This window comes from Ovis canadensis, chromosome 24 (genome assembly GCF_042477335.2).
Source record: "Ovis canadensis isolate MfBH-ARS-UI-01 breed Bighorn chromosome 24, ARS-UI_OviCan_v2, whole genome shotgun sequence".
NCBI lineage: Eukaryota > Metazoa > Chordata > Mammalia > Artiodactyla > Bovidae > Ovis > Ovis canadensis.
In genome coordinates this window covers 30,046,854-30,073,642 of record NC_091268.1, presented here as the reverse complement: position 1 = coordinate 30,073,642, position 26,789 = coordinate 30,046,854, and the positions used below count along the sequence as shown (strand labels likewise).

The window sequence follows — 26,789 nt, the reverse complement described above, 5'->3', positions numbered from 1 at the left end:
GGAGCCTGGCAGGCTACAGTTCATGGGGTCGCAAAAGAGTCGAACACAACTTAGCAAAACAAAACACCATCAGGAAAAACAAGATACAGAGGAAAGGGTAATGTGTTCTCTCTGGAGAGCACAGAAGAAGGCAGAAAGAAGTTTTCACAGATGAGGGTTTTAAAGAATGAACAGGAGTTTTCCGGGGTGGGGGAGGAAATAAAGGCAGGAAATTCTGAAATGGCATGTTTGGGGAAGAAAAGAGGGTTTCACAGAAGTTAGTAAATCTATATATAGAAAAAGGAGGAACAGGGGGTTTCCCTGGTGGTCCAGTGGTTAAGAATCCACCTTCCAGTGCAGGGGACACGGGGTCAAACCCTGGTAGGGGAAGCAGGATCCCACATGCCACTGGGCAACTATGCCCATGGACCACAACTACTGAAGCCCAGGAGCTCTAGAACCCGCGCCCCACAAGAGAAGCCCCTGCACTGCAACTAGAGAGAAGCCCACCCCCAGCACCACCAGGAAAGAGCCCGAGCACCCCAACAAACACCCAGCATAACCAATTTTTTTTCCAAAGAAGCAAAGTGGTAGATGAGCATGGGAAATTATGATGGCCCCAACCACTTGGATTGCTTAGTTCTGTAAAATTTTTTAGATTTGGAACTAATTTCACACCAACAGGAAAGTTGCAAGATTTGTATAAAGAACTCTTACATACCCTTTCTTCCAGTTTCCCAAGAGTCAACATTTTGCCATACTAGCTGTATCATCTTCTCTCTGTGTATACATATATGTATTTTTTTCTGAACAATTTGAGAGTGATTTGAGGTCATGATATTCCTTTACCCCTAAACACTTCAGTGAGTACTTCCTAAAACCAAAGTCAGTTTCTTAGATAACTACTATATAAAGTCAGGAAATTTAAGTTGACCTAAACTATTATCTGATCCACAAATTATATTCCTATTTCACCAACTTTCCCAATAATTTTCTTTATACCAAAAGTTTTAAACGGGAACCCTATTACTCCAATATTTTTGTCTGGAGAATCTCATGGACAGAGGAGCCTGGCAGGCTACAGTCCATAGAGTTGCAGAGTCAGACACGACTGAAGCGACTTAGCACACACACACTACTACTCCCAGCATGTCCTGCTTCATTTTTTTTTCGTAGCATTTACCACCACTTAACATATACATTTTTTTATTTTAAAAAAATCTTTATTGGAGTTTAGTTGCTTTACAGTGTTTTGTCAGCTTCTGCTATACAGCAGAGTGAATCAGTTATATACGTGTGTGTGTGTGTGTATACACATCCCCTTTAAAACTTTTAAAAATTATCTTTCCCTTCCCACCAGCCCACTAGAATGTAAATCCTATAAAGTCAAGATCTTTGTCTCCTTTGCTCACTGTTGTGTCAATACCCAGAATAGTGTCTGACATGTTTCATAAATATCCTTCGAATGACTGAATGGCCAACCTCCGATTTGTTTTTTAAAACAAAACAACAACAAAACAATGGATATTCATGTCAGGAACACTAACTTCATGTTACTGCTTTCCCTCTTTGAAAATTCTTGTTTGGGATTCTTTTGTTCCCCTGTAGGTATATACTGCATATTGCAAGGGAGATGGTCACCCCAAAACAGTTAGGGCTCCCTCTAACACTAGCCCAAGCCAACTGAATGCCCTCTAGGCTGTCTGCACAGATGAAAAGTTCTTAAAGTGCAATGGTATCTATCCCTCTGCGAACAGAGTTAGCATCTTTAGATTTAATTGAAAGATAAAAGAAAACCCCCAACCAGAAGGTCAATTCATAGATTCAACAGTTAAATCAAGCCATATCCTTAAGCACATGGGACATGAACCTTGTATTAAATCAGACTTAATCTAAATTAAGCCACCCTGCCTGGGCACGTGAGCTGAAGACATGCAGTTAACACCAGCCAGTCAGTACCAATGGCTCCAGCTGACAGCGTAAGGCCTCAGAACCTTGTGACAATTTCCAGGGGGTTGGAGGATGCTCACTTTCCAGTTGCAGAGATGGTGGGCTTAGCCTCTTTCTGTCTGACCTCATCTCCCAAGACTCACAACACTACAGCCCAACAGGCCCCCTGGTGCTTCTCAGACATGTCAAGAATGCTTCAAGATCATGCATACCTGCTCACCACCCAATTTCTCTTTGGACTATGCTCAAATGTTAGCTTCTCAGTGAGAACTTCTCTGTCATCGTATTTAATTCTGTAAGCCCCCTCCTCCCTGTCACGTGCTATCCCCTGCCCTCTTTATCCTTTACCATAGCAAGAACCACCTGCCATAGTGCACATTTTACTTAATCACTTACTCTCTTCCCCAAAGTAGTATTCACGATTTAGGAAGGCACGAGGGTTGCTTTTTCATTCCATGCTGCCTCCTCAATCGCCTGGAACGGTGTCTGGTGTATATTACACACTCAATACCTAATTGATTAATTAATTAATTGGTTAGTTATTTGATTGAGTGACTAGTTAATTAATTTCACTCCTGTGGCTAGCCCAGTGTGAGCACTGAGCTAAAAGACTCCAAAGCCTGTGCTGGGTTAACAAGTCAAATAAGATCTACCTAGAAAAACCCTCAACCCAGATGTCACCAACATCCACCTGAGTCACTGATGCAGATTAGTGCCCTTAGGATAAAGTTCAAAGTCACTGTCCCTAGAATTCCTGTCTCCTGGACCCCTCCCTTCGACCACCCTCAATAGTTCCTTTCCCCTCCAGTGACCTAGAACTTGTTCTTTCAGCTCCTCAGGGTCACCAGGTTCTCCTCACATGCAGTACCCCTCCTCCTAGAATAGTCCTCTCCGTCATCCCCTGCTCTCAGAGCCTGGCCAAGTCCTGCTCACCAGGTGCATCTCCTATCATAGCACCCTTCACCCGCTACAGAATTTGTCTTCTTGCGGGTCGATCAGTACCAGGAGACGGTGGGTTCAGTGACACCAGCGCCCTTGCCTTCTTCTTCCCCACTGTACCCCAGCATCTAGGGCATTGCCAGTCTTCTAGCTGAATATTTGCTCATTTGAAGAAGAATTATCATCCCATTTCACAGATGGAGGTCAGGTATGGTATAATATAAGACCATGGCCTTGAGACAATTCTCAATTCAAATCCCAGATTTTCCACTTAATAGCTGTGTGACCTTAAGAAAGTTTGTTAAGCTCTTTGAAATTTTTTCTCATCTATAAAATGATAAACACAGTAAAATTTTAATCTGTTCAATGCTGTTCTCGGAGTTGGGAAGATGGTAGTAAACAACAGGGTGGTTCGTAGTGATATCTGAGCCAAGTCCTAAGTGATGAGAAGGAGGCAGCTGCCTGAAGTACCAAACGAAGACCATCTGATGCAGAAGGAACATCACACGTGGAGGCGCCGAGGCAGGAGGAACCTTGCAGAGTTCAGGGAAGAGAAAAGACGATCAGCAGTGTGTCTGGCACTATCAAAAGCAAGCTCCCGTACTCTTAAGACACGTAGAGCCACTTTCCCAGCACTATTACAGGCTCCTCCACCAATCTGCCCAGCTTCAGCTTCCACGGTCCCTCTCACCTCCAAGGAAGGGCACTGCCGCTCCAGCCCCAGCCTTTTCATTTATCCTCAACTGCAATCGGACTCTCCCTCTGGTTAGCCACCCTGGGCCTCTCCCACCAACCTGGCCTTCTCAATCCCCTGTCATCCCCCTGAGTGTCACTGTAAACCAGGATTACCTGGCTCTCAAGCTGAAAAGCTCTACGACAAAAATCTGTGGGTAATGGGAAAATAAGCAAAATGGGGGGGACTGCAGCTCCAGCGCTGGGTGCCACCTGGAGCTAGTTAGGTCTGAAAATGTAACCCTTCTACTCCCAGTAACCAAAGTTCCTGTCCTCCTCCTACTCTACCATTCCTAAGTCTGTGCCATTGGCTATTTAATCTTTAATTAGTGTCTGCTCCACCCTGGTCCCTTTATGGCACTGATTCTCAACTGAGGGCATTTTTGCCCCCCTAAAGGACATTGGGCAGTGGAGGCTTCCCTGGTGGCTCAGTGGGGAAGAATCCACCCTCCATGGCAGGAGATGAAAGCTCAATCCCTGGGTCAGGAAGATCCCCTCCAAAAGGAAATTTCAACCCACTCCAATATTCTTGCCTCGGAAATCCCATGGACAGAGGAGCCCCATGGTGGGCTACTGTCCACAGAGTCATAAAGAGTCAGACACAGCAACTAAACAACAAGAAGGGACACTTTAGATGATCACAGTTAGGGACAGGATGCCACTGGCATCTCGTAGATAGAGGCCTGGGACGGTGTTCAACATTCTACAATGCACAGACAACCCACTCTAACCCTTACAACAAATTCTCCTTCCCCAAAAGTCAATAGTGAGAAACCCTGCTTCAAGAAAACCCACTTTGTCCACATAAACATAAACATATAAAAGGAGATTCTAAAAGAAATGTGTATTCAGAGAAATAGAAATTAAAATATTAATGAGATACTTCATACCTAGTACACTGACAGTTCAAATGGACACATATTGGGAGGAAGGTGAGAATACAGGAACCCTTGTCACAGCTGGTGGGATTGGACTCTGATGTGACCCAAGCAATCTGTGATTTTTTAGTCAAAGTAAAATTCACAGACTCAACACAGACCAGCAGTTCTATTAAAAAATTCCTACAAAGCCCAAGAGGACTTCCCAGGTGGCACAGTATAAAGAATCTGCCTGCCAATGCAGGAGACACAGGGGATGCTGGTTTGATCCATGGGCAGAAAGATCCCCTGGAGTAGGAAATGGCTACCCACTCCAGTATTCTTGCCTAGGAAATCCCATGGACGGAGGAGCTTGGCAGGCTACAGTGCATGGAGTCACAAAGAGTCAGATACAACTGAGCAACTGAACACACATATACACACCCTTCGAAGGACACATGTGAAGATGACCATTGCCGTGTTAACTGGTGTTTCGGGAAGTTGGAGGTCAAAAGGGTGTCCATCATTAGACAGGCAGACAAGTTAAAGTAGATGAGAAAACACCATGGAGTGCTGGAAGTGATACTTTGGATGTAAAAAAATAGCAGTAAAGATAAACCTTACAACTATAAGGAAAGGGAGGAGAAGAAATTTTTTTAAAAAATCATGAGGTCATTAGTAGAATTTCATGGACATCAACTTTTTAAGCGTACACAATAAGAAAGTACATTGATACACTGAAATTGTTTGGCAGTATTTACTAAAACCAAATATAAACACTATGACACAGCAATCCTACTCCTGGTAGCATTCCCAAGAGAAATGAGCACTTGAGTCCACCAGAGACATGTATAATTATGTGCAGAGAAGTTTAATTCATAATAGTCCCAAATTGAAAACAACCAGTTGTCAATAATGGAGAAGGCAATGGTAACCCACTCCAGTACTCTTACCTGGAAAATCCCATGGATGGAGGAGCCTGGTAGGCTGCAGTCCATGGGGTCGCGAAGAGTCGGACATGACTGAGCGACTTCACTTTCACTTTTCACTTTCATGTACTGGAGAAGGAAATGGCAGCCCACTCCAGTGTTCTTGCCTGGAGAATCCCAGGGACAGCGGAGCCTGGTAGGCTGCCATCTGTGGGGTCGCACAGAGTCGGACATGATTGAAGCAACTTAGCAGCTTAGCAGTTGTTAATAATTAAGGTAGCCTTGTGGTAGGGCTTCCCTGGTGGCTCAGACGGTAAAGAGTCTTAAAATGCGGGAGACCCAGGTTCGATCCCTGGGTGGGGAAGATCCCCTGGAGAAGGAAATGGCAACCCACTCCAGTACTCTTGCCTGGAAAATCCCATGGACGGAGGAGCCTGGTAGGCTACAGTCCATTGGGTCGCAAAGAGTGGACACGACTGAGTGACTTCATTTCATTTTCATTTCATGATAGAATACTATACAGCAATGAAAATGGACCAACTACAATTACATGAAACATGGATGAATCTCATAGACACAAGGTTTAGCAAAGAAGTCAGACACAAAAGAATATATAGTGTATGATTCCTTTAATGAAGTTCAAAATTAGGCAAGACTAATCAATACCATTAGAGGTCATTACAGCATTTCCCTCTAAGGAGAACAGACTTTAAGAGTTCACAAGGGAGATCTGCAGTGTTAGAAATGTTCTATATCTAAATCTAGGCGATGATTACATGGGCATCTATACATATGGAATAAAAATCAAGCTAGGCACGTAAGATGTGTGCTACTTATGCTAATTACACCTTAACTAAAAATAAACCTGGAGGGGCACTTTCAAAAGATAGCTCCACTGACAAAACTAAGTACTGGCAAACATCACAGCAATTAGGAATGTTCATATATTACTGAGGGGAATACAAAAATGGCACAGCCGCCCTGTGGAGCATTGTGGAGTTTCTTATGAAGTTAAATATGTACTTGCAGTATGGCCCAGCGACATCACTCCTGAGTATGCTAAAGAAATGAAAACTTAGGTTCACACAAAAACCTATACACAGATGCACAAATGTTTATAGCAGCTCCATTTTCAGTCACCAAAAACTGGAGGCAATCCAAATGTCCTTCAGTGAGTGAATGGATAAAGGAGCTTCCATGCCACGGAATACTGCTCAGCAATGAAAATAAATAAAGCACTGATACAGGCAACAACCTGGATGAATCTCAAAGGCATTACTGTAAGCAGAAGAAGCCAGTCTTAATATGTGGCATACGGTATGATCCTACATGTATGACTTTCTGGAAAAGACAAAATTAGTGATGGAGACACATCAGTGGTTGCCAAGGGTTATGGGTATAGTCACGGTGTGACTGTAAAGAAATAAATCCCAATTGTGGTGGCAGTATTTCCCTGAATCTATACACGTGTTCCGATTCATGGAACTATACACACCAAAAATAGGGAGAGGGAGGGAATTGTACTGTATAATATAAAATAAGTAAGATATTGATTCAGAGTTCTGTTCCACAATTAATATAAAGCTATCTCAGAAATGAGACCAATACGTTCTGGCATTTAATGTACAGCACGGTGATTATAGGTAATAATACTGTATTCTATACTTGAAAGTTACTAAAAGAGTAGATCATAAATGTTCTCCCAACAAAAATGAAACAGTGATTATGTGAAATGATGGAGGTGCTGGCTAACGCTATAGTAGGAATCCTTTTGGAGCATGTAAGTGCGTCAAATGAATGTGCTGAACACCTTAAACTTACACAGCTTTCTGGTGGGCTTCCCTGGTGGTCCAGTGGTTAAGACTCCACCTTGCAATGCAAGGGACTCTGGTTTGACCCCAGGTCCAGGAAGATCCTACAGGCTGTGGAGCAACCAGGCCCACGAGCCGCAACTACTAAGCCTGCATACTGCAACTACTGAAGCCCATTCCTAAAGCCTAGGCTCTGCAGCAAGAGAAGGCACCACAATGAGAAGCCCGCCCACCACCACACAGAGGAGCCCCCACTCTCTGCAATTAGAGACAGCCTGCATGCAGCAACAAAGACCCAGCACAGCCAAATAAACAAATAAATCTTTAAAAAAGAAAACGTGATAAAAAACGTACACGGTATATCACAATTATATCTCAAGAAAGCCAGAAAAAAAAAAAAACACAAATACACACACAGAAACACAAATGCTTCAAGAATATAAACAAAATATACATTAAGCACAAAACCATGGCCTCTTAAGGGTAGTGAATATAAATTAATGAAAGTTTAGATGTGGGGATGTTGCAGGAAGGGGGACCCCTTCCAGGGCCCGAAACTGGGCTCTTGTCTAACACTCGGAAATGAATTGTCCGAAGAGACACATGTGCTGACAAAGCAAGAGATTTCATTGGGAAAGGGCACCCAGGTGGAGAGCAGCAGGGTAAAGGAACCCAGGAGAACTGCTCTGCCACGTGGCTCGCAGTCTCAGGTTTTATGGTGATGGGATTAGTTTTCGGGTGGGCTTTGGCCAATCATTCTAATTCAGTCTTTCCTGGTGGAGCACGCATCGCCCAGCCAAGATGGATGCTAGCGAGAGGGATTCTGGGAAGTGGACGGACACGCGGTGTCTCCTTTCGACCTTTCCCGAACTCTTCCGGTTGGTGGTGGCTTATTAGTTCCGTATTCCTTACCGGGATCTCCTGTCATAAAACAACTCACGCGAATGGTTACTAAAGGGCCTGGCCAGGGTGGGCGGGTTCAGTCAGTGTGCTTCCCCTAACAGGGATAAGAGGAATGAGCCTGTAGGCAAATAAACGAAAGAAGAAATGTGTGCTCAGTGATGCACTGGAAGGCTAGCACCTAGGAGGGAGAGGCGATTGTACTCTCAGCTGTATTTCATTGTTTTTTCATTGTTTCATTACATTCCCAAACCCTGGGATCACATTGCACATTCTCCCTCCTCTGGCAAAATTCAGCAACATACGTGCACTGTTTCTGCCTAGGGAAGCCCACTTAAGACTCAAAGCTCAGGAGGCTGACTGGGGCTGGTCACGATGTATGGAAATTCCAAGCCTAAAAGGGAAGCATGGATCCAGTGCCCCTGGTGAGCCAAACAGCCTTACTGATAATAGGAAATGATCCAAAACTCCAAGTACTCTGATGCCTGTCAAAGGTCAAGCCCCAAAGCACATCCTTCTCAAGATGACAGCCTCAGGTAACACCCTGCTAAAGAGGACGCGAACTCCTCCTCGTACAGCAGCCGCGCAAGCATGCTCAGTCGCTCAGTCACGTCCGACTCTTGGTGACCCGATGGACTGTGGACCACCGGGCTCCTCCATCCATGGGATTCTGCAGGCAAGAATACCGGCGTGGCTTCCAATGCCCTTCTCCAGGGGATCTTCCCGACCCGGGAATCAGACCCACATCTCTTACGTCTCCTGCACTGGCAGGCAGGTTCTTTACCACTAGCGCCACCTGGGGAGCCCATACTGGAGCTGTGTATGGACCAATATCGACAGGTCCTGAGCCTGAGAAAGTGAAAGTTGCTCAGTGGTGACTCTGGGCGACCCAATGGACTATACACTCCATGGAATTCTCAGGCCAGAATGCTGGAGTGGGTAGCCTTCCCTTTCTCCAAGGGATCTTCCTCCCAACCCAGCAATCAACCTGGGGTCTCCTTCATTGCAGGCAGATTCTTCACCAATTGAGCTATCAGGGAAGCCCAAAAGAAAAAAATCAAATCAAATCAACAGTGTGTGAGTCAGCATGCTGCAACTAAGAGGTCACATGGTGCAGTTAAAAAAAAAAAAAATAGTATATAAGTCAAACAAAACAATGGTTTGACCAGATACAGCCATGGGCATTGTGCTGTGACTCTGCCTTCAGGGCTGCAACCGCAGGGAAAAGGAATCCCCTGCAGGCTCCCACCTCAGCCCCATAAGGCAGATCACAGCTACCGGTGACAGGGAGACAGAGTGAATGTCCCTCCCCTTTCCTCACATTAAACCAGCACTGCCCTTGGCAAACTGACCTGAATGTATTTTTCCCCTCACCTTTGCCTCTCTGTGTGACAACCAAAGAATCCCTCAGCAAATGTTTAAAAACAGAAATACAGAGGGGCAGAGAACAATTCACAAATCTCAAGGATAACTTAAAGATGGAACCGTTCTCCCCTCCTGCAATGGCCCTCCCAGTCCCCCAGCTCCAAAGCTTCTCAGATTAAAAGGAAAAACTCTCTAATGCTTGCACTTTTCATTTTTGAAAGTTTCAGGCATGAAAGAGTTTTTGCTCCCTAATGATACCTCTCAGATCTAGCAGGATCTGGGCTCTGTTTAGCTGAAGGATCACCTTTGCGTTCTCCACAGACTTTCCTCGCCTCAAAGATAGATGCTCAGCAAGAACAAGGAGCCTGCAAAGCCTCAAAACCTCTGATATTAATTGATCTGCTCCTACTCATCAGTTCTTTTGAATATAATTTCAGTCATTCTCATGTGTTAATCAAGCAGACTCAAGGGATGGATGGGCAGATGGATGAATAGATGGGCAGATGGATACATCCATGGGTGGATGAATGGATAAACTGAGATAGACAGATGCAGACAGAACCAGATACAGACAAATGCTCAGTTGCTAAGTCATGTCTGACTCTTTGCAACCCCATGGACTGCAGCCTACAAGGCTCCTCTGTCCATGGGATTTTCCAGGCAAGTGTACTGGCGTCGGTTGCCATTTCCTACTCTAGGGAACCTTCCTGATTCAGGGATTGAACCCATGTATCTTGTGATAAAGTGGATTCTTTACCAGTGAGCCATCTGGGAAGACCCACAGACAAATAGAAATAAATAGAGAAGAAAAGGTGATTCACTCATTCACACAATACATATCTGCTGAGTATCTACTATGTGTCGGGCATTGTTCTGGGTGCTGACAATACAACAGTCAGCAGAAGCAGCAAACACCCCCTACCTTCACGGAGTTTACATCCTAGAAGAAGAGAGACAGATTATAAACCAGTAAGTACAACATAGAGAACGGTTGTGGCTGTTAGTGCTATGGAGAGAAAAAATAAAAAGGGAGACACTTGGGACTGGCTGGGAGAAATTTCCATTTCAAATGCTAAAGACAGGGAAAAACTCACTAGAAAGCGATCTTTGAATAAAGATCTAAAGAAGATCAGGATGTTCAGGTTCAGGAGTACTTTTTATGTATTAAGGAAAACAGGCTCAGAACAACGGAAAATCAGGAAAATGTCAAAACAACCAACATGTATCTAGAGAAGATCATAGAACAGAAATACTTGGTTGTTTGCAAGATTTGGATAGGAGAAGAATCATACAGCTAAACACACTTGGAAGAAACCAGCGGACTATCACCAAGAAGGGCCCATCCTGCCCCCAGGTAACCTAACCATTCCTGCGTCATCATAATGTGGTAACATAAAGAGATGGGAGGAACACGCCTAATTTGGGGATAGAAATAGGTAGAAACGTAGAACCCACCAGAGCTGATATAGACATCCTAGGGATATATTTGGGTGGGTCAACAAGGCTGAAATTCTACATGAATATGGAAATGCATATCAACAGAATGGGAAAGACTAAGGATCTCTTCAAGAAAATTAGAGATACCAAGGTAACATTTCATGCAGAGATGGGCACAATAAAAGACAGAAACAGCACTGACCTCACAGAAGCAGAAGATATTAAGAGGAGGTGGAAAGAATACACAGAAGACCTATATAAAAAACGTTGCAGAAACTGGCTGTAAAGAAACCAAGCAACACTCAGAGAGTTGGAGAACTCAAGCGTATTACACTGCGGGCCCAGAGGAGCTAGCACTCCAAGCTCTGAGCCCCGACTGTTGGGTGTACAGTTCCTTTATAGGGTCCCAATTCCAGGTTTGCGTTCTATACATTCTACTGGATACCTTAGGCATGCAGGATGGGGAGGGGGCAGGGAACTGCCTGACCTTTATACAGATAAGCATGACTAAGCACGATTACAGAGGCAGGGCAATGGCAAAGCAGGGGGAAGGGTGAGTGAGATAAGTTTTAGTTCCTAGCATTGCTGTTAAGTTTCCATTTCCCAAAACTACATGGTCTACACAATCTAGACCATGCAAGAGGCAAGCTGAGCCCCTATGGAGCACAGAGCACTATTAGACTCTATTCTGAAATCCACAGGTCCCTCCACATCCCCCATTTAATGCTTCTATCCCTCGATGTAGGAAGTGTAGAAAGCGCCACCTCATTCCACTGAGACATACTGAGCCTGCTTCATCATTGTTTAAGGGTCTGCATTGAGCTACTACCTTTTGTAACTTTATGGATTTGATTTGAGTGGTTATGAACCAGGCAATTGTACTGAGGACGCAAGGACCAAACAAGAGAGCCACAAGGAGCATGAAGAGAGGTCCCGTCAAAGGGAGGAGCTATGATGCCCAACGCCAGATACTGTTCCAGCTGCTCCAGAAATTAGCTAGTTCCTCTCTCCTGCTTATAATTCGTTCCTTTAGCTGTTGGGCCATGTCCCTGACTATTCCTGATTGCTTTACATAGAAGCAGCATTCTTATTTCAAGAGGCAGAGTCCTCCCTTTTCAGCTGTCAGTAAGCCCAACCCTCTCCTATTCTGTAAAACCACAGCAGCCAGGGAGTCTAGTTCATCTTGCAAGGCCACAAATGATTTGGCTACTCTCTCAACATCATCTGAGAAGTCTCTAGAGTTTGTGGTAGAAGCTGGTTGATGAAGCAACTCCTTCTCCTCCCGTACCTTATTCCAGCTGTTATCCTTGACCAACCAGTAGGGATAGGAACTGGATGGCTCTTCTTGACTGTGTGTATGCTGCAAGGGGTATGGTGAGAGTCTGGTTGCTGGGGACAATATTCACCTGGGGAGTGAGGAAAGCTAAGGTACAGATACCCATCCAGTTGACTGGCAGGCGTAAGTAAGCATTTGTCCCACATATAAAGAAAAAGTCATATCATGTTTGTGGGAGGATGAGTAGGCCATTCACCTTTTAAGGTTTGATTACTTTTGTCCCTGGCTAAATTGCCTTCTGGAAGGACTGATGTTGAAGCTGAAACTCCAATACTTCGGCCACCTGATGCAAAGAACTGACTCATTGGATAAGACCCTAATGCTGGGAAAGATTGAAGGTGGGAGGAGAAGGGGACGACAGAGGATGAGACGGTTGGATGGCATCACTGAGTCAATGGACATGAGTTTGAGTAAACTCCAGAAGTTGGTAATAGACAGGGAGCCCTGGCATGCTGCAGTACATGTGGCTGCAAAGAGTCAGACACAGCTGAGCAACTGAACTGAACTGAAATTGCCTACAGGTTCAGTTCCTCCATTATCTGTAAAGCATTCCAGAGCCTTTTGAGTCAACGCAACTTCCCTTAAAGGACTGGTCCTTGCAGGGGTGGATCTATAGGAGTCGCCGTGGCTGTTGTGTTATTCAATGGTACTGGTGTAGCTAAGCATTGTGGGACTCCTATAGATAAGCAAAGCCAGGAATCCCTGGCCAGCTGCGGGTCAGTGTCATTAAGAAGACAATGAGTTACACTGAGAACTTGGTACGGCCGAGGGTCTAAGGGGGAGTTAACTCTGTGACCAGGGTCATACTGCCAAGAGGAGGGCCCAATTTCTTAGGACAAGTTGTGTCCGCATATTTCAGGTAGTTTATCGGTGTTATTTCACCTGTCCTGGAGGGCTTCCCAGTTATTTGGCGGACAGAAACCTGTTCTGGGTTGTAACATCTGCATGGCGTTTGGGGTAGACAAAGTCACAGGGGCATGATGGCCTTGCCATGGTGTCAGGAAACCACGCTAGGCTTGGGTCTCGCAGTGGGGAAGGACAACGGGGAACAGGAAACAGATCAGGCCAGCAACATTTCAGATCTGGCCTCTGGTTGTACACCGTGAGGTGATACCTATGTCTCTGCCGGGCCCCGAGTCCTAAGTTGTAGAACATTGACCTAGTCTCTGAAGGTCCCACTCACAGGTCCAGGGTGGGTAAGGAGTGGCACCACCTGTTACAGCAAGGAGCAGCAAAAGACTGCAAAGCAGCCACACATAACAGGTGACCAAACACTAGCAACAGTTTTTCTCCCCATCTCTAAATCACCGGGGTCACGGCAACCGGACCTATTGGAAAGGAAACAGGTTGACTATACCGAGAGAGGCTTTGTTCAGTAGGGAGGATCAGCTATGAGACACCTGGTAAAAATGAGGCTTCCCACTATGATGAGATAGTAACTAACAGCAGCCTCTAGCCCAAATTCCAGTCCCGGGGTGTGGCTGAAGCTAGTAAAGAGCTCAGCAGTGACGCCGATCAGGGAAAGGGGCCAGGGGTGACAGCGGAAGTCCATTAATGCCTCGATAGCCAGATCCAGCTGGTGCCTTGCATTAGCCAGCCAGCTGCTGGAGTGTGGCTGGAGCAAGGCTGAAGAATCCTCAAGCTTCTGCCGTAGGCTGACTAGTCAGGTTCTGGAGTGACTAGAGCAGGGCTTGGCATCCTATGTGGGTGAGGGCTGTTGTCTTTGGAACCAGACCTTGAGGGGGTTTTCAGAGTCCTGAACTGCTTTCCAGGCATCCTTGTCACAGGACGCCGATGCTGTCTTGACTCTGGTGTGGTGAATCCATGGAACAATTCCTGCAACTTTGATAGCAGTTGGAGTTGCCAGGACAACCATATGGGGGCCAGTCCGGACTGGCCAGAGGGGCTCCTTTTTCTAATCCTTTACCCATACCATCTCTCCAGGTTAGCAAGGGTATACCCAATTTCCTAACATAATAGGGGTTCTCTCCAAGTTCTCCCTAGACATGTGCCTGAATATCTTGCCCAGGTTGAGGAGGTGGTTAGACATTTCTAAGTCACCTATCTGTCAGGGGTCCCCCTTTAGCCTCTTTATCACTGGGGGTGGTCTTCCATATCGGATCTTGATCAGGGAATAACCTTAAGCCCTTGGGGTGTGCTGGGCTCAGAGCAGAGCCAACAGCAGTACGTCTATCCATGGCAGTTGAGTCTCGTGGCAGAGCTTTGCTAGCGTTGTCTTAAGGGTCCGGTTCATGCATCCCACTTTCCCTGAACTTTGTGGCCTATATGCAGTATGGAGTTTCCATTTTATTCCTAACATCTTTGCCAAGATTTGAGTCACCTCCGCCACAAAGGCGGGCCCGTTATTGGAACCGATGGAAAGGGGCAGCCCATACCAGGGAATTATTTCTCACTGCAGGGCCTCGAGCACTTCCTGAGCCCATTTGGTGCAGGTGGGGAAGGCCTGTACCCACCCCAAGCATGTGCAGACCAGCACGAGTAAATGCCTGCTTCCTCAGCAGGGTTTAAAAGTCCACTTGGATGTCTTCAAGGGGTATCGTCCCCGTCATTTGTGTTCCCGGGTTGCGCCTGGGTCCTTGCCTGGCAGTACTCTGAGCACACGCGGTGCATCTAAGGCTGACCTGGGCACAGACCTTGGGGAGTCTAGGGATAAAGTAGTATCGGCTCAGCAGGCTTTCTGAGGCAGATTTTCCCAGGTGAGTCATCTCATGGTATCGCATCACCACCAGGGCTGCTAAGGATCCAGGGACAAAAAATCTTTGATCTGGCAGCTTCCACCAGCCCTCATTTCCTTTGATCCCCCCCTTCTCTTAGGGCCCATTGGTCCTTGTCTCGGTTGTATTTTGGAGGGGAGGGCAACATTAGTGCCAACAGGACCTTCAAGACTGGTTCCAGGCTCATAGTAGGGTTTGGCTGATCGGCTGCTCTCTTGGACATTTGGTCAACCAGCCAGTTCACCCTGCTTACGGATCGGTCCCTCTTTGATGTCCTTTATAATGAAGGACGGCCACTTGCGATGGTTCCCACACTGCCTCTAGCAATTGTAGGATCTCTTGTTTTTGTTTTCTGTTCCCCCAGCTGTTAACAGTCCCCTTTCCTTGTAGATGGTCCCATGCACATGCAAGGGAGCAAAGGCATGTTTAGAGTCTGTGTAGATATTGACTCTTCTCCCTTGGGCGTACCTCAGCGCTTGGACAAGTGCGCATAATTCAGCCCTCTGTGCTGACCAGCCTTGTGGCAAGGGCTCTGCTCTTACTGTATCTGTAGCAGTTGTTACCGCACATCCCACCTTCCGTTGTCCCTCCTGGATCACACTGCTTCCATCCATCCGTGAACAGCTCGAGCTCAGGAACTTGGAGTGGGGTGTCTGTTAAGTCCAGTCTGCTGGAACAGACCTCACCTACTGTCTCTTCACAATCGTGGTCAGGTGGGCCGGCCTCTGCAGGCAGGAAAGTGGCTGGGTTTAGCACACGTACTGTCTCTAAGTGGACTCGGTGGTTCTCACAGAGCAGTCCTTGATGGTGGGTCATTCTTGTGCTAGCTAGCCACTTATGCCCTTGGCTGTTCATTAGAGCAGTGACTGCATGTGGGACCTTTTCATTCATATTTTGTCCCAAGGTGAGTTTTTCTGATTCTCTAACCATGGCCACTGTTGCTGCCAGGGTCCACAGACAGGGGGGCCACCCTGATGCCACTGTGTCCAATTGTTTGGATAGGTAGGCCACTGGTCGCTGCCAAGGCCCTACCATCTGCATCAGGACCCCCGGGACCATCCGGTTCTTTTCACAAACAAACAGATGGAATTCTCATCTCATGTCTGGTGGCCCTAGTGCCAGAGCACTGGTCAGCAGTCTTTTTATCTCCTTCAAGGCCTTTTCCTGCTCAGGTTTCCACTTCAGGGGTTCTTTCCCTGAGCCCACAGTAGCCTCGTATAGGGGTTTGGAATCCAGATCCGACAGAACCTAGCCACCCCAAGGAATTCTCTGACTTTGTTCTTGGTAGTTGGTTGGGGTATGGAGTAGATGGCCCGTTTTCTCTCAGGCCCAAGGGCCCTGTGGCCTTTTAAAATGACAAATCCCAGGTACTTGACAGTCTGTCTGCAGACCTGTGCTTTCTTCCAAGACACTTTATAGCCTGTGTCAGACAGCAGGTCCAGTAAGGTTTGGGTCCAGCATCTTCCTGGCAGGAGCTAGCTAGCAATAGGTCATCTATGTACTAGAGGAGGGTACCGTTTGCAGTCTCGCTAGGGAAGGCTGCGAGATCTGAGGCCAGTGCTTCCCCAAACAGGATGGGTGAGTTCTGAATCCTTGTAGTGGCCGTGTCCAAGTTAGCGGAGTCTTCCTGCCTGTGAGAGGGTCCTCCCACTCAAAGGCGAATATTGGTTGACTGACTGGAGCTAGCTGGAGGATAAGAAAGTGTCTTTCAGGTCCAGGCAGGTAAAGCAGCTCACCTGTGAAGGCACAAGGCTCAGGAGGGTGTAGGGGTTCAGCACGACAGCATGTGTGACAGCCCGCAGATTCTGTACCAGCAGTAACCTTTACCTTCAGCCTTCCTAACAGGCAGGAGGGGGTGTTCCATGGCAACTGGCACTCTATCAGTATTCCTGAGTCACGTGGTCCTTGAATATGTCCTTGGATTCCCAGGCGTGCCTCTCAGGGCCTTGGGTACTGCCATTGCCTAATTGGGATGGCCCCTGGTCTATCATGAGTGGCGCATGCTTCTTAGCCACTCCAGGGGGTCCCCTTTCAGCACAGACTGCAGGGAACTCTTCCAACAGAACTTCAGAGTTTATTTGGTTCTCCTCGGAGCGACAGAGTCGCCGTTCGTCCTCTCTGGGCACAGTCACAAACATCAGCAGGGCCTTCCCTTTTTCCCAGGGTGAGGCTTGCCGGTTCTCAGGGAGCAAATGTTATTTGGGTCCTGTGCTTGGTCAACAGATCCCTTCCCAGCAGAGATATGGAACACTCTGGCAAGTACAGGAACTCGTGAGTCACTAGATGACTGCCTAGCTGGCAGGTTCGGGGCCAACAAAAGGGACGGACAATCTGTGTTCCGGTGGCTCCCATAATAGTTGTCTTCCGTCCTGCGAGCAGGGGTCACAGGTTCGGTCACCACTGAATGTTCAGCGCCTGTGTCCCATAAATGTCATTGGTTGGTCCCCTATCACCATTTTGACCATGGGCTCCCAGGGGCCTAGGAGCAAGGAGCCTGGTCTCCCCTTGTCTGAGTCTGCCCTGGCCAGTCCAATGAGATCGTCATGGACTGCTGGCTTGGGCCTGTATTTTCCTCCACTGGGTGAAGTTCCCTTTCCTGGTGGGGCTCCAGTCTCCTTTCGAGATTCTTCAGTGCCTGGTCTCTTTGCAGTAGGCACACTGATGCTGCCATAGCGGTGGTCTTCTCCCCATACCCCCTTTGTGTGGTGGGGCCAGGCGTCTTCTGGGGTCTGGGTTTCCCAGTGCCGCCGCTAACAGGGACACCTTCTGTTTCACTCGTTTGTCAGCTTCCCACTGGGCTTCACAATCTCAGTTCACAAAAACGTTTAATTCGCCACCTCCAATAACTAAGCAGAGTTCATTCTGGCAAAGCCTTCAAGCTTCTGGAGTTTTTGGTGGATGTCAGTATAGGATAGGGCCACAAAGGCAGCATGGACCGTTCACTGGTTTTTGGCTGCTTTGGGGTCAAAAGGAGTATAGGTCTGGAAGACCTCACATAAACTCTCATAGAAATCTGTCAGTGACTCGTTGGGTTTCTGGATCGCCATGGTGTTTTCTGACATGTTGGTTGGCTTCTTGGCCCCAGCCTGGAGCCTGTAGAGAAAGGCATTGCAGTATTGATTCAAGGCGTTCCAGCCAGCGTGGGTGTCATGCTTCTTTCAGAAAGTGTCTCCTTTTTTCAGTGCTGCAGAGGGTTAGAAGGAGTTGACATACGTCATCCCAGGTTGATTGGTGGGTTTGGAAGATTGACTAGAGAAGATTGATCATGGCTTGTGGCTTTTCAGAGTACGCGGGAGTATGATGTCTCCAGTTTTGGAGGTCGGTTGTGCTGAAAGGCTGGTAATAGAGGATGGAGCAGCTGGGCTAGGTGGAACCATCATTATTTACTTCGGGGCTCTATGTTTCCCACAGAGACATTTGGATTTCTGCAGTCGACTGAGCAGGTTGCTGGGATGAACAAAACCGCCTCCCCATCGGCTCGGGGCTCGGGACTCGTGGTGCCTGAGGACACAGAAGGAGGGTGCTGTCCAGCAGGTGATGAGGTGGGGGCTATGCTGGAGCTGGTGGTGCCAGAGGGAGCTATCGTGGGGGCATCAGGGGTCATCTTCAGTATCTCCTGGGAAGATGGGCTTGATCGTTCCATCCTTCTTCCCTTTCGGGAACTGGGCCACGGAAATTTACTCTGCCCCTCTCCATTTGTGCAGAACCAAACCCATGGGGGCAGATTTTCAGCAATTAAGAGCCAGGAATCAATATATGGGAACTGATTGGGGTGCCCAGGGGTCCCTGTGATCACTTGATATACTGCTCGGAAGGTGGGCAGGTCAAGGGTGCCCTCCGATGGCCATCCCAATATCAAAGGTCGGCCACTTGAACTCACACAAGGTGCGGAGCTTTCCAGGAGTCATCTTAACTCTGTAATCTCCTGTGAAGCCCTTTTTAAAGCTTTTTAATCATGCAATCTAAGACCATTGGCTTAGATTTTAAGATTCCATGATAGCTCAAATTAGGATTCATCTATTGACTATGCCAAAGCCTTTGACTGTGTGGATCACAATAAACTGTGGAAAATTCTGAAAGAGATGGGACTACCAGACCACCTGACCTGCCTCTTGAGAAATCTGTATGCAGGTCAGGAAGCAACAGTTAGAACTGGACATGGAACAACAAACTGGTTCCAAATAGGAAAAGGAGTACGTCAAGGCTGTATATTGTCACCCTGCTTATTTAACTTCTATGCAGGGTACATCATGAAAAACGCTGGGCTGGAAGAAGCACAAGCTAGAATCAAGATTGCTGGGAGAATTATCAATAACCTCAGATATGCAAATGACACCACCCTTATGGCAGAAAGTCAAGAGGAACTAAAGAGCCTCTTGATGAAAGTGAAAGAGGAGAGTGAAAAAGTTGGCTTAAAGCTCAACATTCAGAAAACGAAGATCATGGCATCTGGTCCCATCACTTCATGGGAAATAGATGGGGACACAGAGGAAACAGTGTCAGACTTTATTTTTGGGGGCTCCAAAATCACTGCAGATGGTGACTGCAGCCATGAAATTGAAAGACGCTTGCGCCTTGGAAGGAAAGTTCTGACCAACCTAGATAGCATATTGAAAAGCAGACACATTACTTTGCCAACAAAGGTCCATCTAGTCAAGGCTGTGGTTTTTCCAGTAGTCATGTGTGGATGTCAGAGTTGGACTGTGAAGAAGGCTGAGCGCCGAAGAATTGATGCTTTTGAACTGTGGTGTTGGAGAAGACTCTTGAGAATCCCTTGGACTGCAAGGAGATCCAACCAATCCCTTCTAAAGGAGATCAGTCCTAGGATTTCTTTGGAAGGACTGATGCTAAAGCTGAAACTCCAGTACTTCGGCCACCTCATGCGAAGAGTTAACTCGTTAGAAAAGACTCTGATGCTGGGAGGGATTGGGGGCAGGAGGAGAAAGGGACGACAGAGGATGAGATGACTGGATGGCATCACGGACTCGATGGATGTGAGTTTGAGTGAACTCCAGGAGTTGGTGATGGACAGGGAGGCCTGGCGTGTTGCAATTCATGAGGTTGCAAAGAGTCAGACATGACTGAGCGACTGAACTGAACTGAACTGATGACTTGAACAATATTGCACAGGAACCTGAAATGTTGGTCCATGAGTCAAGGTAAATTGGAAGTGGTCAGACAGAAGATGGCAAGAGTGAACATCGACATTTCAGAAATCAGTGAACTAAAATGGGTTGCAAAGAGTGAATTTAATTCCGATGACCATTATATCTACCTCTATGGGCAAAAATCCCTGAGAAGAAAGGGAGGAGCCCTCATAGTCAACAAAAGAGTCTGAAATGCAATACTTGGGTGCAGTCTCAAAAACGACAGAATGATCTCTTGTTCATTACCAAGGCAAACCATTCAATATCACAGCAATCCCAGTCTATGCCCCAACCACTAATGCCAAAGAAGCTGAAGGTGAACATTTCTATGATGACCAACAAGACCTTCTAGAACTAACACCAAAAAAGTAGATGTCCTTTTCATCACAGGGGACTGGAATGCAAAAGTACAGGCAAGTTAGGCCTTGGGATACAGAATGAAGCAGGGCAAAGGCTAACAGAGTTTTTTCCAAGAGAACACCTGGTCATAGCAAACACCCTCTTCTAACAACACAAGAGATAACTCTACACATGGATGTCACCAGATGGTCAATACCAAAATCAGACTGATTATATTCTTTGCAGCCAAAGATGGAGAAGCTCTATACAGTCAGCAAAAACAAGTCTGGCAGCTGACTGTGGCTCAGATTATGAACTGTTTATTGCCAAATTCAGACTTAAATTGAAGAAAGTAAGGAAAACCACTAGACCATTCAGATATGACCTAAATCAAATCACATATGATTATACAGAAGTGACAAATAGATTCAAGGGATTAGAACTGATAGAGTGCCTGAAGAACTATGGACAGAGGTTCATGACATTGTCCCGAGAGAAGGAAATGGAAACCCACTCCAGTATTCTTGCCTGGAGAATCCCATGGACAGAGAAGCCTGGCTGGCTATACTCCATAGGGTCGCAAAGAGTCAGACACGACCGAGCGATTAACACTTCACTTCACTTCACTCGTGACATTGTACAGGAGGCAGTGATCAAGACCATCCCCCAGAAAAACAAATGCAAAAAGGCAAAATGGTTGTCTGAGAAAGACTTACAAAATGCTGAGAAAACAAGAGAAGCTAAAGGCAAAGGAGAAAAGGAAATATATACCCATCTGAATGCAGAGTTCCAAAGAATAGCAAGGAAAGATAAGAAAGTCTTCCTCAGTGACCAATGCAAAGAAATAGAGGAAAACAATAGAATGGGAAAGACTAGAGATCTCTTCAAGAAAATTAGAGATACCAAGGGAACATTTCATGCAAAGATGGCCGCAATAAAGGACAGAAATGATATGTACCTAAGAGAAGCAGAGGATATTAAGAAGAGGTGGAAAAAGTACACAGAAGGACTATACAAAAATGATCTTCATGACCCAGATAATCACGATGGTATGATCACTCACCTAGAGCCAGACATCCTGGAGTCCAAAGTCAAGTGGGCCTTAGGGAGCATCATTATGAATATAACTAGTAGAGGTGATAGAATTCCAGCTGAGCTATTTCAAGTCCTAAAAGATGATGCTGTTAAAGTGCTGCACTCTATATTCCAGCAAATTTGGAAAACTCAGCAGTGGCCACAGGACAGGAAAAGGTCAATTTTCATTGCTATCCCAAAGAAATGCAATGCCATAGAATTTTCAAACTACCACACAATTGCACTCATCTCACACACTAGCAGAGTAACACTCAAAATTCTCCAAGCCAGGCTTCAACAGTACGTGAACCGAGAACTTACAGATGTTCAAGCTGGATTTAGAAAAGGCAGAGGAACCAGAAATTGCCAACATCCGTTGGATCATAGCAAAAGCAAGAGAGTTCCAGAAAAACATCTATTGCTTTATTGACTATACCAAAGCCTTTAAGTGTGTGGATCACAACAAACTGTAGAAAAGTCTTCAAGAGATGGGAATACCAGACCACCTGACCTGCCTCCTTAGAAATCTGTATGCAGGTCAAGAAGCAACAGTTAGAACTGGATGTGGAACAATGGATTGGTTCCAAATTGGGAAAGGAGTACATCAAGGCTGTATATTGTCACCCTGCTTAGTTAACTTATATGCAGAGTATAGCATGTGAAATGCCAGGCTGGATGAAGCACAAGCTGGAATGAAGAGTGCTGGGAGAAATATCAATAACCTCAGATATGCAGATGACATTACCCTTATGGCAGAAAGCAAAGAGGAACTAAAGAGCTTCTTCATGAAAGTGAAAGAGGAGAGTGCAAAAGCTGGCTTAAAACTCAACATTCAAAAAGCAAAGATCACTGGGATGACCCAGAGAGATGGTATGGGGAGGGAGGTGGTAGGGGGGTTCAGGATTGGGAACACGTGTACACTCGTGGCGGATTCATGTTGATGTATGGCAAAACCAATACAACATTGTAAAGTAAAAAAAAAAAAAAATTTAAAATTTAAAAAAAAAAAGATCAAGCCATCGGGTCCCATCACTTCAAGGCAAATAGACAGGGAAACATCTATTTGGGGAAAGAATGGAAACAGTGGCAGACTTTATTTTCTAGGGCTTCAAAATCCGACGGTGACGACAGCCATGAAATTAAAAGATGTTTGCTCCTTGGAAGAAAATCTATGACCAACCTAGACAGCACATTAAAAAGCAGAGACATTACTTTGCCAGCAAAGGTCCATCTACTCAAAACTATGTTTTCTTCAGTAGTCATGTATGGATGTGAGAGTTGGACCATAAAGAAAGCTGAGCGCCAAAGAATTGATGTTTTTGAACTGTGGTACTGGAGAAGACTCTTGAGAGTCCCTTGGACTGCAAGGAGATCCAACCAGTCCATCCAAAATCAGTCCTGAGTATTCATTGGAAGGACTAATGCTGAAGCTGAAGGTCCAATACTTTGGCCACCTGATGGGACGCACCTGATATAAAGATCTGTTGCTTCTCCCACTGACCCACCATTACTCATGCAAATAAGTCCATTTTGGCAGAATCAAATCCTTCACACTTCTATATGTTCTGAATTGCTGCCCCACTCTGTGTGGACTAGGAGATGGCGATGATCAGTCCTGACAGTGCTTGCGAGTCAAATTGGAATTATAGTGATCACTAGAGTAAGTAGTAATATCCTGGTATACACACCCCTTCATAACATGACTTTGTTGCTCTTCCCTTTAAATCATGCAGTCTATTCCTCCACCTTGAATCTGAGCTGGCCACATGATTTGCTTGGACCAATAAAATTTCACAGAAGGAATGTTCTAGGATTTGCAGCATCTGCCTTCTCCCTCTTGAAAGGCTACCCTGCATTGAGTGCAGCTTGCTTTGTGCATTCGAGGCACCTCGCTACCTCATCGTCGCCTGGCCCTGTACCTTCCCCTTCTCAGCCTAAAACATAAGACAGAGAAAATCCAGAAGGGAGAGCTGGATCCTTTGAGCTGGAGTCCTCAAGGTAGGAGATAGATGGGCTCCATGTTGGACATTTACAATCAACCAGCCTCCTCTTTGCGTTTCCGGAAGCAAGAGATAGGTGGGCTCCAGTTGAGGAATTTACAACCAGACCCCGATTTGCTCAACAGAAACAGGGTAAATAGCCAGTCTTTATCTTTTGTTAACACCTCAAGGGAATAATCAAGGCAAGGACAAAGAGGGGAAAAGACCCTTCTGAGTAAAAGATAAGGGAGACACTCCACACAGGCAGAAAGGCTCCTTGGAGTCAAAAGTCAGAGGATAATTCCAGGCCATAATTCCAGGCCATATCCTTCACTTTGAGATCCCTCTTGGCTGAGAGGTGTGTGTGCACCTTATGGGAGGGCCCCAGGGTAGGTCAGGTGTGGAAAAAGAAACCAGATAACTGGCCTGAAGGAAGACAAAGACCCAGAAGAACTGCCTTGTATAAATGGCTTGACCCCCTCTTTACTGCACTCCTCACAAGGAGGGACACCCACACCCTTTCTTTATGGGTGTGCATCTCTGCCTTGCTTCTATCTCAGCTAAACAAACTGTCTCTAGTGCTCTCCTCCTAGTTCTGCTGTGTCTCTAACAATAAACTTTGTACCTGCATTTACAGTTTCTGCCTCCATGATAACTGCATTTTTCACTGGGGGCAAAGATCCAGGGAAAATTAGCTTCTAGCCTCTAGCCCTTGCTGGTTTGGTGGCTAAGAGTCCTAGTTTTCATCCAGGCTACCCAGATTTAATTCCTGAGCAGGGAATTAAGATATCGCTTCATGCCACCATTGTCTGCTGCCTCAGTGACGTCATCCTGACTGGTGTCTCCCCTTCCTGTGCAGGTGGGGCTGCTCGATGACGCTCTTACAGGGGACCAGCTGCTGCTTGCTCTCTCCCTTCCTGCAGAGATCCATAATTACTGGGCTTCACCTGTTGAGTCTCCTTAAGCAACACGAGTGTGTATTTTTAAGTGGGAAAACAATTCATTAGAAAGTGTCAACATCTTAGAGGAGGGAGTACCCCCCAATTAATTCCAGAATCTCATTGCTTCAGCCAGGTAAGCACAAGCAGGAAGACGCTGCTTTGATCTGAATGCCGTGAAGCCAAGAGAAACAGAGCTTCGGCAGATGGTGGGGACTTGGAGCCCACAGGGAGGGGCCAGGAGGTCAGAGCACCCCCTTCTTAATCTCCCTCCATCCTTCAGCATCCCTCTGGTGCCCCTTTAGCTCAGCAGCCTTGGAATGACAGCAGGTACTGGCATTCAGGGACCACCTCCCCAGGGTCAATATTACTTTAGAGTTTCTTTTCTTTAGCACCTTGTTAAATATAATAAATGTGAGCTTTGAAAATGCTAGCATAGAGTTATTAATAGACATTTTGGCCCAGGACAGATAACATATCTTAAGGTACTAGAATTCAGGTTTTAAGACAGTGATTCTCAACCCTCACATCAGAGGAAGGTTTTTTTTATTTTTTATGATTTTTTCTAATTACTTGACTGCACTGGGTCTTTGTTCCTGCGCTCAGGCTTTCTCTAGTTGCAGCGAGCTGGGACTACTCTCTGTTGCAGTGCACAGGCGTCTCCCTGCAGAGCCTTCCCATGTTGCGGAGCACAGGCTCTGGAGCACACGGGCTTCAGTAATCGTGGCCTGCGGGCTCGGTAGTTGCAGCTTCCGGCTCTAGAACCCAGACTCAATAGCTGTGTCCCACGGGCGTAGCTGCTCTGCGGCATGTGGGATCTTCCCAGATCAGGAATCGAACCCATGTCTCCTGCACTGGTGGGCGGAATCTTTGCCACTGAACCACCAGGGAAGCCCGGGGGAGATTTTTTAAATTCAAGTGCCCCTATAGGTTCAGATTTAATTGGTTTGCAGTATGGATCTGCACATCAGGATTTTTTTTTTAAAGCTCCTGCAGTGACTCTAATGTGCAGCCAGGATTGAAAAATCATTCTAGTTTGCCTTGCACTTTGATACATTTATAAATTACTTTCTAAAGATGGGTCCCAGGTCTTATCTCTGCATCACCCCTGCCAAGCACAGTGCCCAGCACAGAGTTTGTCACTAGTACATGTTACATGAAGAAAAATGTCACTTGATTCTTTTATCTTTTTTTTTTCATTATTTGCCTTATATACTATCCATAGACACATGTGTATGTGTGTGTGAAGGAAAGAGAGACCACTTGTATTTCTTTATCATCTTTTGTTTTCTTGCCCCGCCCCATCCCTCTGCCCCATGATCTGTAATGCCTGAAATCCCCTGCACGGAGCCCTGCCGGTGAGCTTCCATACAGTCACCATCGTCATTTTATCCTAGGCAAACATGTAGACATAAATGAGCATGGGTGGTCCCTGTCTGTTTTGTAGAAATAGGACCATATTATACACACCAGTTCCTTGCAGAAAGTCCTTCAACTCACCTGCTAGAGTGTTACTTCATTCTCCATGACCAGCACTGACCAGTCCATGAGCAGACGCACAGTAACTTACTCCATCATGCCACTGTGGAGAGGCACTCACGTTGCTTCCCATTTCTCCCCCGTCAGAAACCACACAGCGACAAACACAAGGTCATGTGATGCTCACAACCACCCCGTGAAGAACAAATATCCATGGAGATCTTCCCGTCCCCAGACAGGGAGCCGATTGTCTGGCAATCCTGCCTTGATATCCTAAAACGCCTTCTCTAGCCAAGGAGGATTATAATAAATTATATGAAATCGTGCATACAGAAAGCACTTTACAATCTGCAGAAGGCTTTGTGTCAGAGTCGGGCATTCACACAGTGTGGCCAGGTTCTCTGGTCAGCCCCATGCACAACACAGCTCTGGCAGAAAGCTGCTCAATAGCATCATTAACAGCCCATTGATCCAATTACCTTTCTTTCTGTTCCACTTCAGAATTACAATCTCTCGTTCTCCCCGCAAGAGCCCAGATAGACTCCTGATGATCAGAGGAAGAGGGGGCTGCCATCAGGACTCACTTGATGGACCCAAACACTCATCTAATTGTGGCCTGGGATGAATTACTCTGGTTGAAACATCAGACCTCTCTTCTCCATGGGTATTTGCCATTTCCTCTGGTCTCTCCGTTTTTCTAGAGATATTCAGAGACGTAGTCAAACTTGGGTCAACCCAGGGACAACACTGGGCTGCCCTCATCGTGTATTCCTGGTGTGTAGTAGGCACTCAATAAATAACTGTTTAATTGAAAATCATGCCCAAGGGATCAGATACTGGGGCTCTAAGCAGAGCAGACTGGC

General features: G+C 46.3%; 1 long non-coding RNA gene across 1 annotated transcript; it reads right to left on the bottom strand.

Moving 5' to 3' along the window:
• Positions 1 to 1,180: 1,180 nt before the first annotated feature.
• Positions 1,181 to 26,068, bottom strand: LOC138429084 (uncharacterized). Its single transcript, XR_011252675.1, has 3 exons — positions 25,948 to 26,068; positions 5,411 to 5,594; positions 1,181 to 3,401 (listed from the first exon to the last, which is right to left on the bottom strand). It is a non-coding gene; the product is annotated as an uncharacterized lncRNA (long non-coding RNA).
• Positions 26,069 to 26,789: the final 721 nt, after the last annotated feature.